General features: G+C 42.6%; 1 protein-coding gene across 6 annotated transcripts in view; it reads left to right on the forward strand.

The window, feature by feature from the left end:
- ZNF385B (zinc finger protein 385B) overlaps window positions 1-22,985 on the forward strand; it is a 193,859-nt gene that overhangs the window by 77,758 nt on the left and 93,116 nt on the right. The window contains exon 1 of one of the 6 annotated variants that reach the window (XM_053409750.1): window positions 16,282-16,640. The exons of the other annotated variants lie outside the window; for them this stretch is intronic. The gene's annotated coding sequence lies outside the window, so the exon portion shown is untranslated. Of the gene's footprint in view, window positions 1-16,281; window positions 16,641-22,985 lie in introns of those variants that run through there. 6 annotated transcript variants of the gene reach the window in all.

Genomic DNA, 22,985 nt, shown 5'->3' on the forward strand with positions numbered 1-22,985 from the left:
GTGTATAAGACACTCCAAGATTAAAAAACTTATTTTAAAGTACAAAAACATAGTCTTATACATGGAAAAGTATGGTATAATCTATAATGCCATATTAATAGCATAGCAACTAAAAAAATAAGCTAAGCACTGTTAAGTTCATACGCACATTCCCCATGGTCCCATGACTTAAAATCTTTCACTCTATCCAGTTCATTAAAATACACATAAAAGTACATATAATGCCAGTTGCTAAGCCAGCTCAAGTCATTTAGGGTGACAGTATCTTGGCCAGGTACTAAATCTGACAGGTAAATACCACAGTGCCAGAGACTGGAATTTCTTCAGAAGAAGTGCATGGTGCTTAGTTATTTTTTAGGTTACCCAGCCACCACCCTTCCCCATTTTTACTAGATAGATGATTCAGAAAGCAATCCTCCCAATGACTAAACCTGCTGAAACCTTCCGAGGGGGAAATAGTTCCTTCTTGAAACTCTGATGAAAAGAACACTTGTGCATTCATCCCTGTGGTGTATTCATACCTGCCATGAGGTACAGCACTTTTTGGAACATTACACAAACTTCCTTGTTTTAAACCATGCACTAGTTCAGAATATGCAAACAAGAACTGAAAGAGACCTTGCAGGCCAGTTCTGCGTAAGCAGGAAACCCAATATTTACACAATAATCAATAGGGCAGCGAGCACAAAGACCAGCAGTGACTTCTTCTACAGAGTGTGGTTTAAACCCAGTAGGAGAAGCTAGAATCTTCTCTTACATTTCCTAGGGAGACCAATAAAATCTAGGACAGTTTTGAATTAGAATTGGGGGGGGGGGGAGAAAGTAAACTCGCTTAAAATCTTTCCATCTAGTTCAGAGCTACAACCTTATTGTATATCTATACAGAATATAAGGTTCTGTAAACATGGGTTTTTGGGTGGTGGGGTATGTTGCCTGGTTTTGCTTTAATATAGTGGGTGGGGGAAAGTAGGTGTTAATAAAGTATCAGTGATGATTACCGTAACTGCTACTATTATTTCTCAACAGGGAATAAGCCATGTGAGAAACTGTAGACTCGGTCATGTTGTGACTCAGGGTGTGGCACTGTGTGATTTTTTTAAAAAACACTCAGTGATACAATAGCACAGTGGTTCTCAAACTGTGGGTCCCCAGATGTTGTTGAACTACAACTCCCATCATCCCTGAGCTCTGGCCATGCTAGCTAGGGGTGATGGGAACTGTAGTTCAACAACATCAGGGGACCCACAGGTTGAGAAAAGCTGTATGAGCACTTTCCATATAACCCTTTCATCAAAACAGTCACTGGTGTGTGTGTGTTTTCTTGCAGTAATATATGCACACATACAATTCAGCACAACCTCCCGGCCAATATATGGGGCTAATGTATAATTTCCATCTGCTCTGCAGCCCCAGAGCAACTAGCAGTTGGAGCTAATTGTTTGTTTCTGGTAGGGAGGAGGGAAGCAGGCTCCTTGCAGCTGCTCCTTTTGAGGCTGATGGAATGGGCCATGCTGATGCGTTCCCTTGACATGACATCCCCGTCCCCCAGTTGATGGCGGAGGCCCAGTGAAAATTGCCACAAACTACCATGGTGCTTTTAACTGAGGATAGCTCAAGACCGCTGCCTAGGGAACTGTTTAAAGAGTGTAAAACTGCTAAAGAAGAAGGAAAAGACTTTTCCAGTGCTGCCCTGACACACATTCTTCTACTGAAGAGAAAGAGCAACAAGAAGGCAGAAAGTGTCATGCTGTAAGGAGGCAAAGAAGAAGCAAGGGAAAAGGCAGAGATTTAGCCTTCAAGCAAGAGACTCAACACTAGGAATATGGGTGAACAAGGAATTTGAAATCTCACTGACACATGGAGGGGAGGTACCATGCTGTTACCATGAGATAAGTAAAGCAATAAAGGAGATTCTTCTTCTGGGTTCAACAAGCCATGGGTGACATAGGATGGGTAAAGCGAACTAACTAGGGATTTGGAACATCAACATAGTTGGGCGTTGTTTGGATCATTTTTAGTTGATGCTGCCTGAGGATGTTGACAAGGCACTCGTGGTGATCATGTGCTCCCTTGAGCACACAGTTTAATCTGGCCAGCAGGGCTGTAAGAAGATACCTTCTTGATGCAGAATCGCTCTGAAATGTTCTGCATAAAAAAGGAAAGAAATGGTCACAATAGCGGTAGTGGGTGTACATTCTCACCTCCCCACTCCAGCAGCCCCGGTAAAGATGGTGTAGTCAGGTCTCTCTGAGAAAAGAAGCAGTGTAGTTGAAAATAACTTGTAGTTGTGTGCCAGAGAGTAAGACAAACTGAAAGCTGAGTTTTGGACTTTGTACGCTATACAAACACTATGCAGTGATGGTTCCCTCTGGTCTTGAGATCAGATTGTGAGCAGTGGGATTTGCTGTTGGAGTGTTTCAGCTGTGTGCTTCCACTGTGATTAAACTGTGTATTTGCAAATGTAATCAAATATTGCACACACACACACACACACACACAAATTAAAAAATGGTCTCATTGAGTCTTTGGTGAGTCCTCCATACAAAGGAAACCAAATCCAAGTTAAGCTCTGCAACCTCTGGAATTTTCACTCCTTGAGGGAATTGGGATGAGCATAACAACTTGAAAGAAAATTTTCTGTTCCAGACAGTGTAGGATAAGGTTCACAGTGACATCATTGGGAGGTCAGCCAGTCAGCATCATCAATAGCTTGTTTTGGTTGTAAAAATGTTGTGTGTATCCTGACCACTTGCGATGTTGCTAAAGATGGATCCAAACAACTCCAAGTCACAAGCAAGTTTTTCCTAATGAAACATATTGAGGTTTAGTTTGTTTTTTTTCTGCCCTTTTGAAATAAGTAAGGAATTTTAAGGGACAAAATAATAATAATTTCAATAAACTACAGTCATACCTCATATTGCATCCACTTCATGTTGCGTCTTTTCGCCTTACGTCCCGCGGCAACCTGGAAGTCCCAGAACGGGTTACTTACGGGTTTTGCCGCTCACGCATGCACATAAGTGCTAAATTGTGCTTCGCGCCTGTGCACATGCAGCGCTTTGAGTTGCGGGCATTTTACCTTACGGATGGGCCTCTGGAACGGATCCCGTCCGTAACACGAGGTACCACTGTAATTAACTTTTGTCATGAAGTTTCTTCATATCCTTAGAGAGGGAGTTTTCTTTTCTTTTACCCTGCTATGATCTCTGCTCAAACCATCCGTGGACTTCCTTTTGGAATACTTTAAGCAGCACCTAGAAAAAGCCAAAAGGAAAGACTAGCAATACAACCAAGTAAATGAGCTGAATTATAATATAGCAATGAGAGGGTTTCATGGTGCTCCTGTTTTAGCAACTACCTTGCCTGAAACTACCCCCTACCCCATAGGGGATGGAAATATAAGCAGCTGACTCTTTAGGTGGTAATTTTTAAAGGAGTTTTGGTTTGAAGCCATGGCCCATTGCTGAATATATATAAATTTAGATTAGGGTTGGAGTGTTATCAGTCTTCTGTATGGTTAGTAGTGAGTTAGCTGAGACTCTGGAAATATAAGTCACTTTCCTCTGTCCAGAGGAATAGAGAGACAAAGTCCCTCCTACTATGATTAATTTTTCCACTCTGTAATTCTTTTGTTAGGAATCCATTGTGGGTGGCTCTAACAATTTTAGTCTGTGAGGGCTAATATTTTACTCTCAGCAAACGGATAATGTCCAATAATTATAGGCTGATATTTTTAACTCTGCTAACGCAAGGCACGCCGTGTGTAGCAGCAACAAGACAATGCCTAGCTATGAAGTCAAATCTTTCCCGTGCATATATCTTTCCGTATTGCAGCATTCACTCTTACCAATTTCCCGGGCAGTATCTGCATCAAGCCGCTGCCACCTGCTGCAGCTATTATCCATTCTGACACAAATTTGAAGCATAGGGCTACTTCCACTATTACTTCCCCCCTCTCATTTTGCAAATGTGTGTAGGAAAATTGAATTGTAAAACATGGGAATAGGCAGATATGAAAATGAGACACAGATCTGTTAAAGTGCTTGGGAACTCCTCAGCTGTTCTTTCTTTCTGAACTATTTAATTGTTATTTTAAATATGAGTAAGGAAATGTAGCATGGTATGGATGTTTGGAAGACACCATGGCAGAGGAAACATGAGGGGCCATGCTCCTTTCCCACAACACTTCCATGTCATATCTGAAGAGTCATGCCCCACGCAGAGGCGTAGGAAGGTCAGGTGGTGCCCAGAAAATTTATTGTCCCACCCCCCCATTGATTTATTTATTTTTTGCCTGCAAAATGGTTTTATTTCATATTTTCTTACAAAGGACTAATAAATAATAATTTAATAATAATAATAATAATAATAATAATAATAATAATAAACAACTTTTATTTATATCCCACTCTCCCCGGTCGAAGTCAGACTCAGGGTGGCTAACATCAGATACATAAAGGTAAAGGGACCCCTGACCATTAGGTCCAGTTGTGACCGACTCTGGGGTTGCGGCGCTCATCTCGCTTTATTGGCCGAGGGAGCGGGCGTACAGCTTCCGGGTCATGTGGCCAGCATGACTAAGCAACTTCTGGTGAACCAGAGCAGTGCACGGAAACGGCGTTTACCTTCCCGCCGGAGAGGTACCTATTTGTCTACTTGCACTTTGACGGGCTTTCGAACTGCTAGGTTGGCAGGAGCAGGGACCGAGCAATGGGAGCTCACCCCGTCGTGGGGATTCGAACCACCGACCTTCTGATCGGCAAGCCCTAGGCTCTGTGGTTACATAACATTGGTTTAAAATCAAACAATAATTAAATTACCTCCTAAAAACACGTCAAAATCAAATTAAAGTCTAATTAGATGGCTTTGTGCAGGGTTAGGGTTGGGAACAGTAAGTGCCCCACTGAATTGAAATTTCAGCCTTCACGACATAGGAAAACGGCCAAGTAAATAGCTATTTTCATGGAGGAGGGTCAAGATACTAACTGATATGTATGAAATTTCATATATAGCTATATAATCCCTAGTGTAGTAAGATAGGACCTTTGGAGCAGGCATTTTTTAAAAAAAGTTTTTTATGAACCGCCTTAGCAGGGCAGTAATTGTTCCCCTACACCCCTGGCCCCACGATGCACACCTACCTTTGAGGCATGAATGATGCCCTATTTACCACAATTCAGTACTTACTGTTTTTTGGTATGAGTTGTGTTGTCATGAGCTGCTAAAGCACTGAGACCCAAAGAGCAAGGCATTTGATATCATTTTTCATCTGAGACAGTGTTTTGTTGCTTGTTCACCCACACATGAAGTCTTATTTTCCTCTTAGATAAATCAGTGTAAGCCCATTAAGGATAATAGGGTTAACTCTGATTTATACCCTCAAATGTCTGAAGAGGGTAACTTGTGTGAAGTTTATAAAGAGCAGTGGATTGGTTTTCGGCAGTCGGAAAAGCCCTGATGGATCACCGAAAACCAATAATTAATTTTGGAGCACATATTTTCCAGAGTGTAACAAAAACCTATATGATGTCCTTGAGTGTTGAAACTAATGCATAGAGCTCTGCAGTGCTGAAAGATGTGTACAAATTCATGAAGATAGATCAGTTTTACCCGATACTCCATTTTTAAAGAAAGATTATAGACATGAATTCCATCCTTCCAAAATTGTTTATAATTTGTGCTTTCTCCACTGGCTTCCCATTTAAAATATTAGCAAACATTTGAAAAGAGAACTCTAGCTTTTCCCTTTTCATCCTTGAAATGAAACAATCTTATCTTTGTCATGGGAATTTAAGCCAAATTTTATAATCCTAAAATATCAATATAAAGCTACTTTGACTATCATTTTACACATACCGCGAAGTCTTGCTTTCTTTCCTATGAAAACCCATGTCACAATAAATCCACTAAGTCTTTAAGCTGGTATCACAGGACTTTTTGTTGTTATCCTGAAGAAATTGGGGCATCCGAAAGTTTATCTCGCAAAGAGCTGTAGGATACACAGACAGATTTATTCAATCTATAGGAATTTCTTATGCACACACAAGGATAGAGCACGTGCGAGAGAGAGCTGGTGTAATGCAGTGGCTAAGAGACTGAGCTATGAATCAGCAGGTCCCTGGTGGAATCTCACCTCAGCCATGAATTCACTAGGTGGGCTTAGGCAATCTACTGTCTCTCTCAGCCTCAGTCCCTGCATCTACAACAGGGAAGGATGGCCTGAACATATAAGACAAATTCTGGCATGACTGTGCTGGCTACCAGTTGGTTTCTGGGCTCAATTCAAAGTGCTAGTTTTGACCTTTAAATCATTACCCAGTGCAGAACCCACACTGCCTCTTCACACATGCACCAGCTTGGACACTGCCACAATCACCTGAGGCCTTTCTTCCTGTACCCTTCCACAGCTGGTCTGGAGGGTAGCCAACAGGGATGGACTTTGGTCTTTCAAACTTCAGCAGTGCCCTGCAAGAGGTCAAAATTCAGTGCCCCCAGCCTCTCTTTCCATTCTGCTCAATTCACAGGAGTTAGCGCTGTGGTCTAAACCACTGAGCCTCTTGGGCTTGTTGATCAGAAGGTTGGCAGTTCAAATCCCCATGATGGGGTGAGCTCCTGTTACTCTGTCCCAGCTTCTGCCAACCTAGCAGTTCGAAAGCATGCCAGTGCAAGTAGATAAATAGGTACTGCCGCGGCAGGAAGGTAAACGGCATTTCCATGCACTCTGGTTTCCGTCACGGAGTTTCGTTGTGCACCAGAATTGGTTTAGTCATGCTGGCCACATGACCCAGAAAGCTGTCTGTGGACAAAGGCCTGCTCCCTCAGCCTGAAAAGTGAGATGAGCGCTGCACCCCATAGTCGCTTTTGACTGGACTTAGCTGTCCAGGGGTCATTTACCTTTCACTACGTCATAGTTGTGACACCCTGCAGCACCCTCTAGGCTCAGCGCCTAGTGCGGCTGAGCTGGTTGCACTGCCCTAAATCTACCTCTGGTGGCAACAAGAGAATGGACCTTTTCAGTTGTTACTTCATGCTTATGGAATGTTCTCACCAGGAAGGCGTGTATGGCACTAGCTTTATCTAGTTTTTGGTACTTTTGTCACTACCTGGGCTTTTGGCCCTCAACTTGATGGCATTTTAGCCACTTTTAGCTAGGTGAGAACTGTAGTCCTGCCTTTTATCTGCATTGCTGTGTTTTGGGGGTTTTAAATGGATCTTAATTGCTTTTAACGTAAGTTGCTATGTGAAAAAAGTGACTAACAAATACAATAATAATAATTTGTTGTTGTTGTTGTTGTTGTATTTTGGGTACCTCAGTGCAGCTACCCCAAATTTCTATTCGATGCAGTGTCAAGACACACACCTATTTAGCTTGAACAAAGCTGTAGCATTTGGTACTCCCAGGCTATTAATTAAATGCTGTTAAAGTGAGACAGAGAAATCTTTATTAACCTGTCTTTCCCAACTTCGACTCACTTCTTGATTGCTTAGCCTAGGTCCACCTCACTCAGTGTAGTTCTTGGCAATTTATTCCCAGGGTTTTTACTTTTCATGCCCCTTGGGTGTGAGCAGTGCTGTTTTTCTAGAAATTGAGTTCTGGCTGGGGGGAAAAGCTCTGGGTGTGAGTCTGGAAGTTTTAAGGCCGTACAGAATATTCCCCTTCCCCATACAGTATATCCAATCCATGACCTCATCTGAAAGCCAGAGCCCTGGTTTGGATACAATCTTTGACACCGGCTTGTTTGAAAGTCTTCCATTTGCACTGACACCTCTCCTTCATCATTAGCTTGTTCAAATGGCATCTTGTCATTTTGGAGGATGACTCTTTCATACATTTATTTTTAGTGATTTACACCTCTGTCCCAAACACAGCACTCGGATAGACTGGTGCATTGATTTCAGCGGCACTTAATGCTATGCAATGTGTTCAGGATCAGGGTGTTAATCTGTTTTTGGAACTAGATGTGGCAGATAGAATATCCCTCATATCATTCTTTACGCAGAAGTCTTATTTTTAGCTTCGGAGAATGGTGTCTGTTTATTCACCAGCAGGTTCATTAATAGCACTGTATTTTTTCCTGTTCCTCCCTCCCCTCCTTTTAAAGATGCATTTCCCAGAAGAGTCAACAGTAACTGCATCACATGGAAAGTTTTCTTTTTCTTTCTTTCTTTCTTTCACTCTCTTTCTCTCCCTGTTTTCTTTTATTTGATTGGATGCTATATAAAAAAAAATACTTGTTTCCACTGTAGAGCAGGCAAAAAATAATATTATTTTAAATGAAAACACTACAGATCAGCTTTTGGACAACTGACGGGAGATTATGAGACAGGTCCAAAAAATAAATAAATGGTGAGAGCACAAATACTAGGGAATTCTGATTGATGGAGGAAGCGCTTGAGCAAGCAGCCATCTTATCTCCTACCTCCATAAGACAAGAAGTCTCCCCTTTCCTTAGTTGCAGGGATGTTTATAGGAATTAATGGTAAATCTTCCCAGTGTGGTAGTTTGCATAGCAGATGTTTAGCAAACTTGAGCAATAAATAGAGGCAGTTTAGAGTGTGTGTGTGTGTGTGTGTTTTCTCTTGAAAAAAACTAAACTACCTCCTAGCTTGGGCACAGGGCTGGGTTGATATAGCTTCCTTGCTCTGGAGTTCACTGTCAGGTAAGTGGGATAGGATTTGAGCCTGAAATCTCTGTTAAAAAAAAATTAGGAGAAAGTAACAGCCGCAAAGGAAGGGAACCTCTTTCCAGAGCTACACTTCTGCTGAAAGTCTCACTACAACTCAGTTAGTTACCCTCCTTTCCAGTGGGCATACTCTTACATTGGAACAGTGCTTTTTCTGGGGTTACGCAAGGGCACGCATACCCTTAAACATTTTGTGAATATTGTACTTTTGTCCATTTACTGTATTTATTTTCCCTGATTTGAACTATAAAATGGTGGTTTTCTTGAGGCAAAATGAGAGTACCCCTAAACATTCTTTTAAAGAAAAAAAGCACTGCATAAGAATATAGGTAGTTGCATTTTACTGAGTCAGACCATTGGTCTAGCTAGCTCAGTATTGCGAACAATGCCTGGCACCAGCTCTCCAGGGTTTCAGACTGGGATTCTCTACTTGCCTTATCTGGAGATGCTAGGAATTGTAACTGAAACTTTCTGCATGCCCTTACCTTCTGTGGTTCACACCTCTGATCAGGTTCTGCCCATTAGGAAATGGGAATCTGGCAGTGAATGATGCATTGCAAATGTTATAGAGGCCCTTTCTCCAGTTGCTTTGGCACAGTTGTAAATGAACCTGTTCTTAGTCTATGCTGTAGCCTCCTATAGCAGAGGAGGCTATAGCAAAACTGTAGTGACAATGCACAGACACTCAAGCTTTCAGTCTACAGTGGTACTTCGGAAGTTTAACGGAACCCATTCGACTTCCAAAACGTTCGGAAACCAAGGCACAGCTTCCGATTGGTTGCAGGAAGCTCCTGCAGCCAATCAGAAGCCGCATCAGATGTTCGGGTACCAAAGAACATTCGCAAACCGGAACACTCACTTCCGGGTTTGTGGCGTTTGGGAGCCAAAACGTTCAACTCGCAAGGCGTTTGGGATCCAGGGTACAGCTGTATGAAGTTCTGCATACTACTCGGTCTTTATTTCCCACCCCTATTTCAGGTACATGCAACACCCCACCCCCTTAGTGATAGCGAAGAATTACAGGTGTGGCTGCTTTGAAATGCAGTAGATAAACTTATTTGGCAGCATCAACACATGACAAATCGAGTGCCCATTCCTCCTCTCCCCCTCCCCTCCCCAATGCCAATCTAGTATGGTGGATTTGTTTCTGTCAAAATAAAATACATGATCCTTGCTCAAAATATTATGAAGTATGATGTTTTTTTCATAATATTGCATTTACATAGAAATACCTTTTCCCCAGAAGGGAAATAAATCACAAAACACTTACCTGTGTGCAAACACAAAAGTTTATAATGGAGCCAAATGGTTTGCAGGCAGTGTCTATGGGGACCTCTCCAGAAATGCACTGGGGGTGGTGGGTGGAGAAGTCCTAGCTAATGCAAGAAGTTTAGAGGAAGCTATAGTATTGCACAGTTTAAATGGCTTTTCTCACCTGGTGTTCTTAAGTGCTAGTATTAGGATTCCATGGATTTTTCAGTTATGATGTTGGCCACTTACAACACTGGGACAGAACAAAGGGAAAGGAAAGACAGCAGAAAGTACAAGGGCACATTAGAGATTTGATTGCAGCCAGCATTATTTTCTTCTTCTTCTTCTTCTTCTTCTTCTTCTTCTTCTTCTTCTTCTGGCAGTCAGGAAGGGCAGAGCAGGGCAAGGCAAAAGGGATGTTTTCATCCTTCGTTTTCTGTATTAATAATAATAATAATAATAATAATAATAATAATAATTTTTATTTATACCCCGCCCTCCCCAGCCAAGGCTGGGCTCAGGGCGGCTAACAAGCAATAATAAAAACAAGTTGAATGAATACAACTTAAAAACAAGATTAAAATACAACATTAAAATATTGAAACATTAAAATATTAAAATGCAGCCTCATCACAGGAGGAGAAAGGAAAAAGAAAGAGAGGGAGGGAATCAAATTGGCTCCAAGCCAAAGGCCAGGCGGAACAACTCTGTCTTACAGGCCCTGCGGAAAGAAATCAGAAACTGCAGAGCCCTGGTCTCATGAGGAAGAGCGTTCCACCAGTGTTGAAAAGGCCCTGACTCTGGTTGAAGCTACTCTAACTTCCTTAGGGCCCAGGACCACTAGGGTGTTGCTATTTATGGACCTTGAGGCTCTCCGTGGGGCATACCGGGAGAGGCTGTCCCGCCGTGAAGGGCTTTAAAGGTCAAAACCAGCACCTTAAATCTGACCCTGTACTCCACCGGGAGCCAGTGGAGTAATAAGAAATTTGGCATTTCATTCTGCAAGCCACCATTTACATCCAATTTTTAACTGGCCAAATCTTGATTCAGGTAGGTAGCCATGTTGGTCTGACACAGTCGAAATAAATTAAAAAATTAAGAAATTGTCCAGTAGCACCTTAGAGACCAACTAAGTTTTTCTGCACGCACACAAAAGCGTATACCCAGAACAAACTTAGTTGGTCTCTACGGTGTTACTGGACAATTATTTTTTTATTTATTTGGCCAAATCTTGCTACTGAGGCTAGAACTTCCCTTGTTTTCAGTCACACATGGCATTAGGTTGGTCCTGGGGATGAGAGAGAGCCAATGGCAGATTCACGGTTCAGCATCCTAATAAATCAATGCAGGAAGCAAATGAAACGGAATGCAGATGACCTGTACAACATGATATAATATTTTATGCATTTAAATCTGCATTAAACGTCTGCTCATGCCCCCTCTCTTCCAGTGAAGAGATTTCCAATAGCCACCTTTTTAATGGCAGGAGCTAAAATGCGACCGGTCTGAAAGATCTATCTTATGTTTCACAACACTGATTTAAATGGTCTGGTAGCTCACACAGAATAGATAACATGGTATTTGAGGATTTGTTGCCTTTTTGAAATAGGCAGGGATGAGCTTTTCTATCAGGATTGCATCAACAATATCTGTTCCATTAAACAAACACATTACACAGGAGTGCATGCCTTGTCTGCATGAGGAAACCTGAACAAACAGATAAGAATTGGCTTTGACAGCCTTTTGTTGGTGGTCAGAGGCAGCACCTGGTGCACAGCTTTCAGCAGTAGTATGTCACTAGCCAAGCAATGCTGCTTTATAACAGGACTCGCTCTCTGTACGTTTCACCCTTGAGATATCTCTTTTATAATACAAAGTGTTTTACACGTACAAGTCAGAACTTGCAGTAATAGTTGGCACTCTTCTGTTTCCCTGTTACTTTAGGTACGTGTGTTCATTCTTGTTTAACAAGTCTGGAACTATGACACTTCCGCTACATGTTTCAGTGCAGCCCATGTAAAAACAAAAACAAAAAGCCCTGCATGTAGAAAGTTAGCAGGGCAAGGAAATGGCAGATTCCATTGATATACTAGCTTTCCATGGGCAGGGAATGTGTTCACGTGGTGAAGCATTCAGATCATGCAGCCCAAGGGCTGTAATAATTCTTAAAGAACAACAAAACCCTGTGCTTTTGAAATGTGTGACATGGCAGTTTCCACTCAAAGAGCTCATTTTTAAAATAAGAAAATTCCTTTTTTAAACAACAACAACAACACATCATTGACAGCAATGGTTCTAATTCAACAGAAGCTTCAGAGAAGAGTTATTTAAGGTTAGTTGCTATAACCACCATCTCCATTTGGTCATCTCCATTCATCAAGCAATGTTTTCACCAAAGTGCTGTTATGATCAAGTCATCTGAAGGTTACTAGACCTTGAAAAACTAACAAAGTTGATGTTTTTAAAGAAGACGAAAACTGGAAAATTTGATGCACAGCTCTACTCATGAAGAATTTGGCATTTCAGGTTTGCTTGTTGTTCACAAGGAACATCCTTTAAGTTCTCAGGGCCTATAGGTAAGAAAATTTATCCAGTATTGGCCTATTCAAGGTGGGACACCTGACTGGGAAACCCTGTGGAACAGTTTGGGGTCTGCAGTAAGGTGGGGTGTCAGGGGAAAAAATATCAAGTGCCTCTCTTTACATAGGTGGAAATGCTTTCCCTAGCACAAAGCTACCATTGGATAAAACTCAAGGTTTTAAAAGGCCAAAAAAAAAAAAAAAAAGAAGGCTGGAGGAATCTGTAGCAGTTATCAAGATGGTTGTGTAAACAGTTCCAACAACTTGGAATGATTATATCTCTGATGAGGTTCTCCAAGAAGCCGAAAAACCGAAGGAGTTTGAAAACAAAGAAGAAACCCAGTTCAAGAGATTTAAGAAAGAAAAACAACAAGAGTGTATTATGGCATCTTCAAGTCTAGAGGTTCATTTAGGCATAGGTAGAAAAGGTAAATGGTAAATGACCCCTGGACAGTTAAGTCCAGTCAAAGGCAACTATGGGTGCAGCGCTCATCTCGCTTTCAGGCTGAGGGAGCCGGTGTTTGTCCATAGACAGCTTTCTGGGTCATGTGGCCAGCATGACTAAACTGCTTCTGGCGCAACGGAACACCGTGGCAAAAACCAGAGCGCACAGAAACGCCATTTACCTTCCTGCTGCAGCGGTACCTATTTATCTATGTGCACTGGTGTGCTTTTGAACTGCTAGGTTGGCGGAAGCTGGGACAGAGTAACAGGAGCTCACCCTGTCATGGGGATTCGAATTGCCGACCTTCCGATCAGCAAGCCCAAGAGGCTCAGTGGTTTAGACCACAGCGCCACCCGCGTCATTTAAGCATAAACTGTTAGGAACTAGAGTCTATTTGCATCTCATGGTACATGTCCACAAAATGATATGCCATGGTAAGTCTTTTAGTCTTTAAGGTGGTATGGGTCTATTTAGTGCATTTGCTGGACAAACTAACATAGCTACCTCTCTGGAAGAAGAAAAGTGTTACTTTTGAAGATTATCCTTAAATAGAGAAGGCTGGTGGAAAAGGTGATTCGGATTCAGAAACTGGGAACAGCGAAGACTGTTTTTGAAGCCATTGACACTGAATTAAATAGACAATGCATTTTTAAAAAATGCTAGAATAATAACTGCAAGACGACCTGTTCATTGCTTGATCATTAATGAAATAAAGCCTCAGGAAGTAGCAGCTGGGGCTATGAGTCAGATGAGAACCAAGCAGACCTATGGCAGAGCTTGGTGTCTATCAGATAAGGCGTCAGTGACCGTGGAGACAAGAGAGGAATCTTTCCCGAAGTTGGTTCCAAGGAGGGAGGGCGAGGGGGGAAATGAAAGAAGCAGAGTGCCAGAGGCTCTGCCTCTCTTCTTTCTCTCTCTTCGGCTGACAGGTTGGTGGAATCTCACCTAGAAAGCTGAACTTGCTTCTCAACCAGGCAGGTGGTACTGGCTTTCAGTTGCACAGAGAGAAGGAGGCAAGGGGATGGGAGAGCAGCTGGCTGAGACTGGCTTGCAGAGTTTGGAAATCGTTTTGCTTCCAAGCTATTCCATACGAAAACTGGATGAGGACTTGGAAGGGCAGCAGAGGAGGAGAGGCATCCAGTCCATCAATAAATCTTTGGTGCACAATTTCTTTATTTTATTGAGCCCAACATGCTTTGAACTGTGTTAAGGGCTCTGCTGAACAACCTGTTTCAGTCTTGGGCCTATTTCCCCTTTTATAAATACTTTTTAGCAAACTTGAGAGTAAGCCTCAAGAACTCGTATATGGAATAAAAATGGACAAGCGCCTCAAGTGCCATTGTTTACAAATGGCTCAGTTTTCTAGCCAGGCTGAGAAGCAGCTGCTGAAAGTGATGGCAAGGTTAAGGGCTGCACTTGGCAGCTTGTGTGACAGGGAAGGTCACCTTGAAAATATTATTGCTATCATGGAGCCGGCACCCAATATACTTTGCATGAACATTACACAACTGAGGTGCACATCCTCTGTGACATCGCTGGTGCAAATCCTATCGCATTAATAATCTGAGTACTGTGGCCATTCAGTAAGGTGGAGTTGGCAAGTAGTGGTACTGTTAAATATATAGTAGATTGTGTGTTTTTTAATATGTAATTGACTCAGGGGTGGACTTTGGTAATCCTTCATAATACGGTGCCCCATGTGAGGCCAAAATCTGGCAACCCCAAATGGATCTTCTCAGTTATGCATCGTCTCAATTTTGTACCCTCTCGGCTTGGCACCCTGTGCAGGGGAACCGCCCACACTGCCCTAAATCTGGTGCTAATTGACTCTTACTTCTAAGCCACTTTGGAAGGATTTCTATCCTGAAAGGTGGGGTATATTTATTTAATTGGAAATTCTAAAAAAAAAAATATGTAGGGGACTTGTTCACACATGCTAATACACAATTTTGGCTTGCAGTGTATTGGGTGGAGCTAAAGCCAGGCTTGCATTTCATGTGACCTCCTATGGATGAATCAGGCTTCAGCAAGCATATGGCAGAGTGAATAATCTCTTCTAGGTAAGAAGCATTTCTTGTGCAGGAAAATCACTCTTTGTCTACTCGGTTGTCTCCATAACAACAGAGAGTCTTAACAACAAAAGAATAGCCACTGAGGCTGTCACCTAAAAATCTCATGTTCAAGTTATTGTTGATAGCAACACAACAGATGCCAGGGCAAGAGGTTACTAGCAGACAATAATAGGCACTACACCTATCCCTGAAGTATTTCATGTGATGCTTTTCAAGTAGAAAACATACCAGAGAATAAGGCAGATGCAATCGTCGTCATTACATAAATTGCACATGATAGTGTGTTTTTTTGGTTTCGCAAGAAAATGCTGTTTAACTTCCATAATGGAAAAAATTGAAAAGCACTTGCTGCAAATGTTGCATTCCTCTTTAGGGTAACTACATCCAGGTCTTGAACAGTGAGGCTTGAAATCATTAAACATATCTGATCATTCATATATGCAATACATATTGCCGAGGTGTGGCCACGAGAAATGGGTACCTTAAAAGGGTGACTTTTTATTTTATTTTTAAAAAACAAATCCATCTGCAACTAACCTTAATGCCAAGATGCCCACATTCATCTTCGCTCTGTGCACTTCAGCCTATACAAAAGCACTAGGCAAAACTGCTAGCAATGACTGGAACTTTTTTGCGGGCGGGCGGGGGGGATTCATAGTGCTAATCCATTAGCATTGGACAGCAGCGTTATATGTGATTCTTTTCTTGAAAAGAGCTTTCCCTGAAACTCAAAAGCACACATAATAGAGCAGTCATCTACATAATAGCTAAATTTCCTAGAGTCTTTCTGTTAGGGCCAAACTACACAAGGCAATGCAAAATGCAGCCATGGGGTTTTCCATTTTGGACTATGATGATGGTATTGAGAGGTATTCGCCTTCTGTGCCATTTTCCCAATGAACACGCCCCCTACCTCCAGAGCTGGCTTTTTGTACACCAGGAGATGGTGCATTTACAGTGCTTCACACACATGCAGTGGAAGCTATTTCTTCTAAGAAAGAGAAAAAACAAGGGATGGTTACTGGGAGAGGGAGGGAGGCATAACCTTCAACATTTCTCTGATGCAAATAGAGACATCCTGTTCCATAATAATAATTTTACTATTTATATCCCACCCATCTGACTGGCCCTGAGTAAGCATGGTTAAGTTTCTGCTTCATGGCTCTCCTTGGACGCACACACACACAGTTTTTTAAAGCAAGCCTCTGCATCTATGTAGTCATTTCAAGCCCGGTGCATCTGTCTGCCATGCAGTCTCCAGCTGACCCTGACGTAATATGTGAGGCATGTTACTCATTTCAGTTCATGTAATGGAGGGTGGGTATTAGGAAAGTCTGGCCCTCCAAGAGTAATTTTTCCACTACAGCCCTACACATGGACGGTGCACACAAACCCACACTACCTGTGCCTTTGACCTTACTTCTGGCTGCTTCTGTATTGTATTCATCTTTGTCTTTTGGATGAATGCAGTGGTAGAGATTTTCAAGATGTCTCTAAACTAAAGGTGTCTCCGGCAGTTGGTGCATTGTGTTTCATATTGTCCGATTCCATCTGGGATGACTTAAAACACCTTAGCAAATACTTGAAGTGCTGAAAAATGGTGCCAGTGGTGAGCCTGTTCTTTCACTATTTTATCTAAGTGTGGTGTTCACGTTTGTTTTCCAGTTGTTGCTTGTGAATGGCTTCAAGATGTTTTGCATAGTCCAGGGGAAATAGTTATAGCAGATGGCTTTAAATTGTGACAGCCTCTGAGTTTGCCACAATTGTTTCATCAAACTAACTACAGTCATACCTCGGGATGAATACACTTCGGGTTAGGCAAATTCGGGTTGCGTTCCGTGGTGACCCAGAAGTAACGGAGCGCATTACTTCTGGGTTTTGCCGCGCGCATGCGCAGACCGTCAAAATGACGTCACGCACATGCACAGAAGCGCTGAAACGTGACCTGCGCGGGTGCAGACTTGTGGACACGGGTTACGTTCGCTTCAGGATGCAAACGGGCCTCCAGAATGGATCCCGGTCGCATCCCAAGGTACCACTGTATTAAATATTGTCCATGGAATGGGAGGGGGCAGTGTTAATTAATACTGTCAATCCAGTCTCTTACGCATTGTTTATTTTACATAAAGGTAAAGGTATCCCTGACCGTTAGGTTCAGTCGCGGATGACTCTGGGGTTGTGTGCTCATCTCGCTCTGTAGGCCAAGGGAGCCGGCGTTTGTCCGCAGACAGCTTCTGGGTCATGTGGCCAGCATGACTAAGCCGCTTCTGGCGAACCAGAGCAGCACATGGAAACACTGTTTACCTTCCTGCTGGAGCGGTACCTATTTATCTACTTGCACTTTGATGTGCTTTTGAACGGCTAGGTGGGCGGGAGCTCGCTCCGTCGCGGGGATTCAAACTGCCAACCTTCTGATCGGCAAGCCCTAGGCTCTGTGGTGATTCGGCAAAAGGGAGTGTAGATGATACCATTGCATGTATGTGTGGGTTGCCTTACCTCCCTCCACCCAACCAACCAACCACCCATATGTAAAATACAACATCAGTTCTCTGTGGAACTATGTATGTATGTATGTACGTATACACACATATGCATACGCACAAGCAGTGATTAGAGCATGGAAGAGTCTGTTTTCTCCAGTGAGAAAACTTAATAAAACTATTCCTTTGATTGCATTTTAAAAGTCATTTTGTGATCCACTGCAGCAAGAAATTAAACTTTATCCACATCAGTAATTCTTTTACAGTTATTTCACAAGGCCAGAATCCTTAGCACATGTATTTAGAAGCAAAACAAGAAAAATTGCTTCCTATTAGGTGTGGCTAAGACCAGAGGAAAGCTATGCATAACATCCCCGATATAGTGGTACCTTGGTTTACAACCATAATCCGTTCCGGAGGTCCGTTTGTAAACCAAAACAGGTTGTAACCCAAGGCATGCTTCACCAATGGGGCCTCCCAAAAAAATTTGTTCGTAATCCAAAAAAAAATGGGTTGTAATCTGAAAAAAGGTTGCATACTGGGACACGTACCTTTGGGTTTGATGCGTTTGTAATCCAAAATGTATGCAAACCAAGGTACCACTGTATACCACTGTACCTCCTATTTTGTAACTTCAGAGCACTCTTACAGGTAGAGGGGCCAGATGCTAAAGACGACAAAGCCCCTGCACCTTTATTTAGTGCTGTGCCCCCACCCCACAAAATCCTCTTTTCTGAAAAAAACAAAAACATTTTCAACCATTCTCTGTCTTGAAAAAAAGAAGTTGGTTCATAAATTATTAGAGGGCAGAGAAACGTTTGGTGAAATTCCTCTGGGTGGGGTACAGGATTGTTGATGTGGCAAGGGGCACCTTGTGCTTGCCCTTTCATTCTGCAAATCATGCACTCTGAAACCTTCCTGCATGCTAGTACTTTGAATAATGTCCAGAGGAAAATATCACAAGGTAACTCCTTCCCAGAAAGGTTCTTTCAGATCAGAAAGTGGGAGCAGCTGGTAAGACTGCAAATTGCTGTGAAATGTTTACTGGAAAGAAAACAAAACATACATACCACCTCACAGTGATGATGAAGTTAACTCAAAGCCCCACACTAGGAATGGGGGAAAAATTTGATTCCCTTCCCATTTAGATGTGAGTTCACCTAATTTGCACTTTCAGAAACAAGGTGTGAACTGAAACACAGCTGTCCTTCAAAATTCACACCTCTCTGAATTTTGCAGTGCCATTCTCCAACTAAGTAACATGTACAATAATGCATATACTCAGGTGAAGAGTCCACAAAAATGCATCTACAGTGGTGCCTCGCAAGACGAAATTAATTCGTTCCGCGAGTCTTTTCGTCTTGCGATGTTTTTCGTCTTGCGAAGCACGGTCTGTCGCAACTGCACCTCTTCAAGTGGCTTTAAGAAAAAAGGAAACAAACTCGCAAGACGTTTTCGTCTTGCGAAGCAAGCCCATAGGGAAAATCGTCTTGCAAAGCAACTCAAAAAACGAAAAACCCTTTCGTCTTGCGCGTTTTTCGTCTTGCGAGGCATTCGTCTTGCGAGGTACCACTGTATTAGTGAAAGTAACATGGAAAAATGCATTGTTTTGGGGAAATTGTTTTGTAAAATATGCATATATTAAGCACACCGCATATAAACTTATACATTATACAATTTCACACTAAAATGCTGGCAAATTTCCATGACTTTTTTTTTTAATGCATCTTGCCATGGAAATGTGGAGAACTGGATTTAAGATTGGAAAAACAAGAAACAGGGAAGGAAAATTGACAATTCCCTCATTCCGCCCCACATCCACCAATGTTCTAAAGATGTTTTCAAATGTCCTGACAGTGAGGCAGAAAAACAGAAGTCTTTCCCACAGAAAAATAAACGTTTCACAAAACTGAAGGACCAGTTTCAGCACAGTGCCACCTTAAATAGTTCTGGAGAACATATAATTCCAGCAGGTATAGCTTGGAGGACAAATGCCTTATTAATTTATCCCTATCATTTTTATCTTTTTCATATTTAACTTACAACTGAAAATGACGCTGAAATCTTTTGAAACACATCTTTAAATACTGTGTTTCACAAACAAGATAATGTACTTGGATTTATAGAGCTCTAGTTCCAATAAAACCCATGGAATTAAATTAAGTTAAAAGCAATTATTGGGTACTGTATGTTTCCGCAGGTCCCCCCCCCCCTTATATCCAAGTAAACATAAATGGAAAGGAGTGAAATTGTACTGGTTCAGTTGAAGTAATCTGTGGATTAGATAGACTTTCCCTTTGTTGATTTGCTGCTTCACTCAAGCTATATGAAAGCATGCTAAGTAATTCTACAGGGTATTTGACTCGATAGAGCATTTGATGACACCCCACTGCTATTATAATGGAAATATTAATCAAATTCTCCACCATTTTTTCCTCATACAGCTTGATTATAAATCTCCTTTTAAATTGTATTCCATTATTCTCAGTTCCTTTCTTTATCTTCCTTCTTTATAATCTTGGGAAGGAAGCAAACCTCTTTATTGATTTTATCATCGTATCCTCAGTTCATGATCACTTACTCAGGGTATGCATATTTTAGCCTTCCCTCTTCAGTCATAACATTCAACATGCTAGACATCTTATCTTTCTTTCATTTCTTTCCTTTTCATTAGTTTCTTGTAATTAGATGCTTGGTACCTAATAACATAATAATAATAATAATAATAATAATAATAATAATAATAATAATAATACTGTATAGGGTTCTGTATAGGGTTGCCATACATCTGCAATTTCCCCTCATCGGCCCTCATTAACAGCATCTGGGCAGAAATCGCTGACATGTCCGGGAAAATCTGGATGAATGGCAGACCATACAAAACCAAAAAAGTTCAACAACTTTGGCCAAAAAGGAAGGAAGAAGAGAAAAGCTCAACAACTTTTGTGTCTGGATTTTCACTTTTTGAAATATGGCAACCCTAATACTGTATGAGGAAGCAGTTCGTGTTTGCCAAGTCTATGACATGTACATAGTGATATTTGGGTAGCATTTGATCTGTCCCAAGGCTAGATAGATCCAAGTAAACTGAATTTTGTTCACAGTCTTGAATGTTTAGCCTGGAGAAGAGGAGGTTAAGGGGTGATATGATAGCCATGTTCAAATATATAAAAGGATGTCACATAGAGGAGGGAGAAAGGTTGTTTTCTGCTGCTCCAGAGAAGCGGACACGGAGCAATGGATCCAAACTACAAGAAAGAAGATTCCACCTAAACATTAGGAAGAACTTCCTGACAGTAAGAGCTGTTTGACAGTGGAATTTGCTGCCAAGGAGTGTGGTGGAGTCTCCTTCTTTGGAGGTCTTTAAGCAGAGGCTTGACAACCATATGTCAGGAGTGCTCTGATGGTGTTTCCTGCTTGGCAGGGGGTTGGACTCGATGGCCCTTGTGGTCTCTTCCAACTCTATGATTCTATGATTCTATGAAATGGATACTGAGGACTACTTCAAGAGTTAGGCATTGTCTATGTGAGAAGTGTATTTGTGCAAGAAAAGAAAGTTAAATCCACATATTGATTATATTGTGTGATGATTGCAAGCACACCTATTTCATGTCAGCCAACACCAATTAAAGCGTGGAATTGGTTGTGACTATCTACACATATCTAACGTGTGGTTTTTCTATGTCAAAGTTTAGAAGTTAAATAAAAGAGTGATTGTCATGGACTGGCTGGATGCAGAGGAGTGGTGGGAGGCACCAGCTGGGGAACCCCTGAGGGAAGAAGGCTCAGAGCCAGGGGATTAATGGTGGGTGGTCAGGGGGAGATTAGGGAGCAGACTGAGAGGAGGAGGTGTCAGAAGCTGAAGAGGTAACAGGATTTAGTGAGCAGGAAAAGTCTGGCAGAGGGAAGTCCGGAATCAGAGGTAGAAGCAGGAGCTAGAGAGGAGGGGAGCCAAGAGGCAGAGAAGAGGCAGGCTACCCCTACCCCTGGTTTCACAGAACCACAAAAGGTATGAAGAGGGCAGAGCAAAGCCAGACAAGGCGTCACAGTCTCAGATTCCTTGCATCAGGGGTCAGCAAACTTTTTCAGCAGGGGGCCAGTCCACTGTCCCTCAGACCTTGTGCGGCGGTGGACTATATTTTGGGGGGGAAATATGAACGAATTTCTATGCCCCACAAATAACCCAGAGATGCATTTTAAATAAAAGCACACATTCTGCTCATGTAAAAACACGCTGATTCCCGGACTGTCCGCGGGCCGGATTTAGAAGGCAGTTGGGCTGGATCCAGCCCCCCGGGCCTTAGTTTGCCTACCTATGGCTTGGATGGAGGAGACTTAGAGGGTGGTGCCTCATTGGGCAAGATCTACTGGGAAGAGTTGCTTTGCTCACTAGGCTTGAGTTCAGTGATACCTTGTGAGTTATTTCTGACCTGCTCCCAACACTTGCCCCGACTGTGATGTTTGAAGTAGCCCTTAATCTGTAGATGCCTATTTATAGGTTTACCTGCATATTTATGCTGACACTTTCTAAGAGTCAAGCCATTTCACCCTTTCACAACCTCAGTTTGTAACACTGGCTGATATCCCTGAGCAAGTATACAGTGCTCCACATTTGTTTTGTGACAGTGTTTGATGCAGTCTAATAGCATTTCATGAAGCTCATGTTTGAAAACCATGTGCCGATATTAAATAAAATAAAAATTCAGAAATGGTAAACTTGTCCCGACTCTACCACACAGTGGTGATAAAAATAAAAATCAATCTAAACTGTGGCTCCAATCTGCATGGAAATGTTTGTGCATAAACCCCCGCTTTAGAATGGATAGAACTTGCCGCTGTATAACTGGGCTAGGATTACAACCCTTTTGTCAATGTTCCTCAAATTTCTATTCGTATCTGTCAGGGCTACCCTAGGTCCCAGCTCACAAAGGACCAACGCTGCTTCGTTGTTAAGTATAAAAGTCTTTATTGAAGTTCAGTTTCACTTCCAGAGCCGCAGCGCGCAGCCCCACGTCTAAAGTGTCAGACCACTGATGCTCCGTCTGAGTCTCCTCCCCCCTGACACCAATTTAAGATCCTAGCCTTGCTCCACCTTCTCCGCTGCTCCTTCCTCCTCTGGGTCCGCCTGCCCGCCGGGGTTCCGCCCTTTCTAGCCTCTTCTCCCGCTGATTCCCCTGAGCCTTCTCCCTCCCTCCGGCGGGCTTTAGGAGCTGGTTCCCCTTCCGGGTCTCCTGCTGTTCCGCGCGCCTGCACATTTGAACTTGGCGCGCGCGCCCAGCCAGCAGCTTTCCTCCTGACCGTTTCACTGCTGCTGCCACTGCTTCCCCCTTCGGGGGGGCTAGCTGCAACTGACCTCCCTTCCGTTCCCCCACTCTCCGATGGAGGCGTGGTCAGCCCTGACTCCCTCTCTGGAGGAGACGCTGGCCCTGACACATGTGACTCCTCCCCCCCACTATGCTCTGGTGGGGAAACTG

Source organism: Podarcis raffonei, chromosome 1 (genome assembly GCF_027172205.1).
Source record: "Podarcis raffonei isolate rPodRaf1 chromosome 1, rPodRaf1.pri, whole genome shotgun sequence".
NCBI lineage: Eukaryota > Metazoa > Chordata > Lepidosauria > Squamata > Lacertidae > Podarcis > Podarcis raffonei.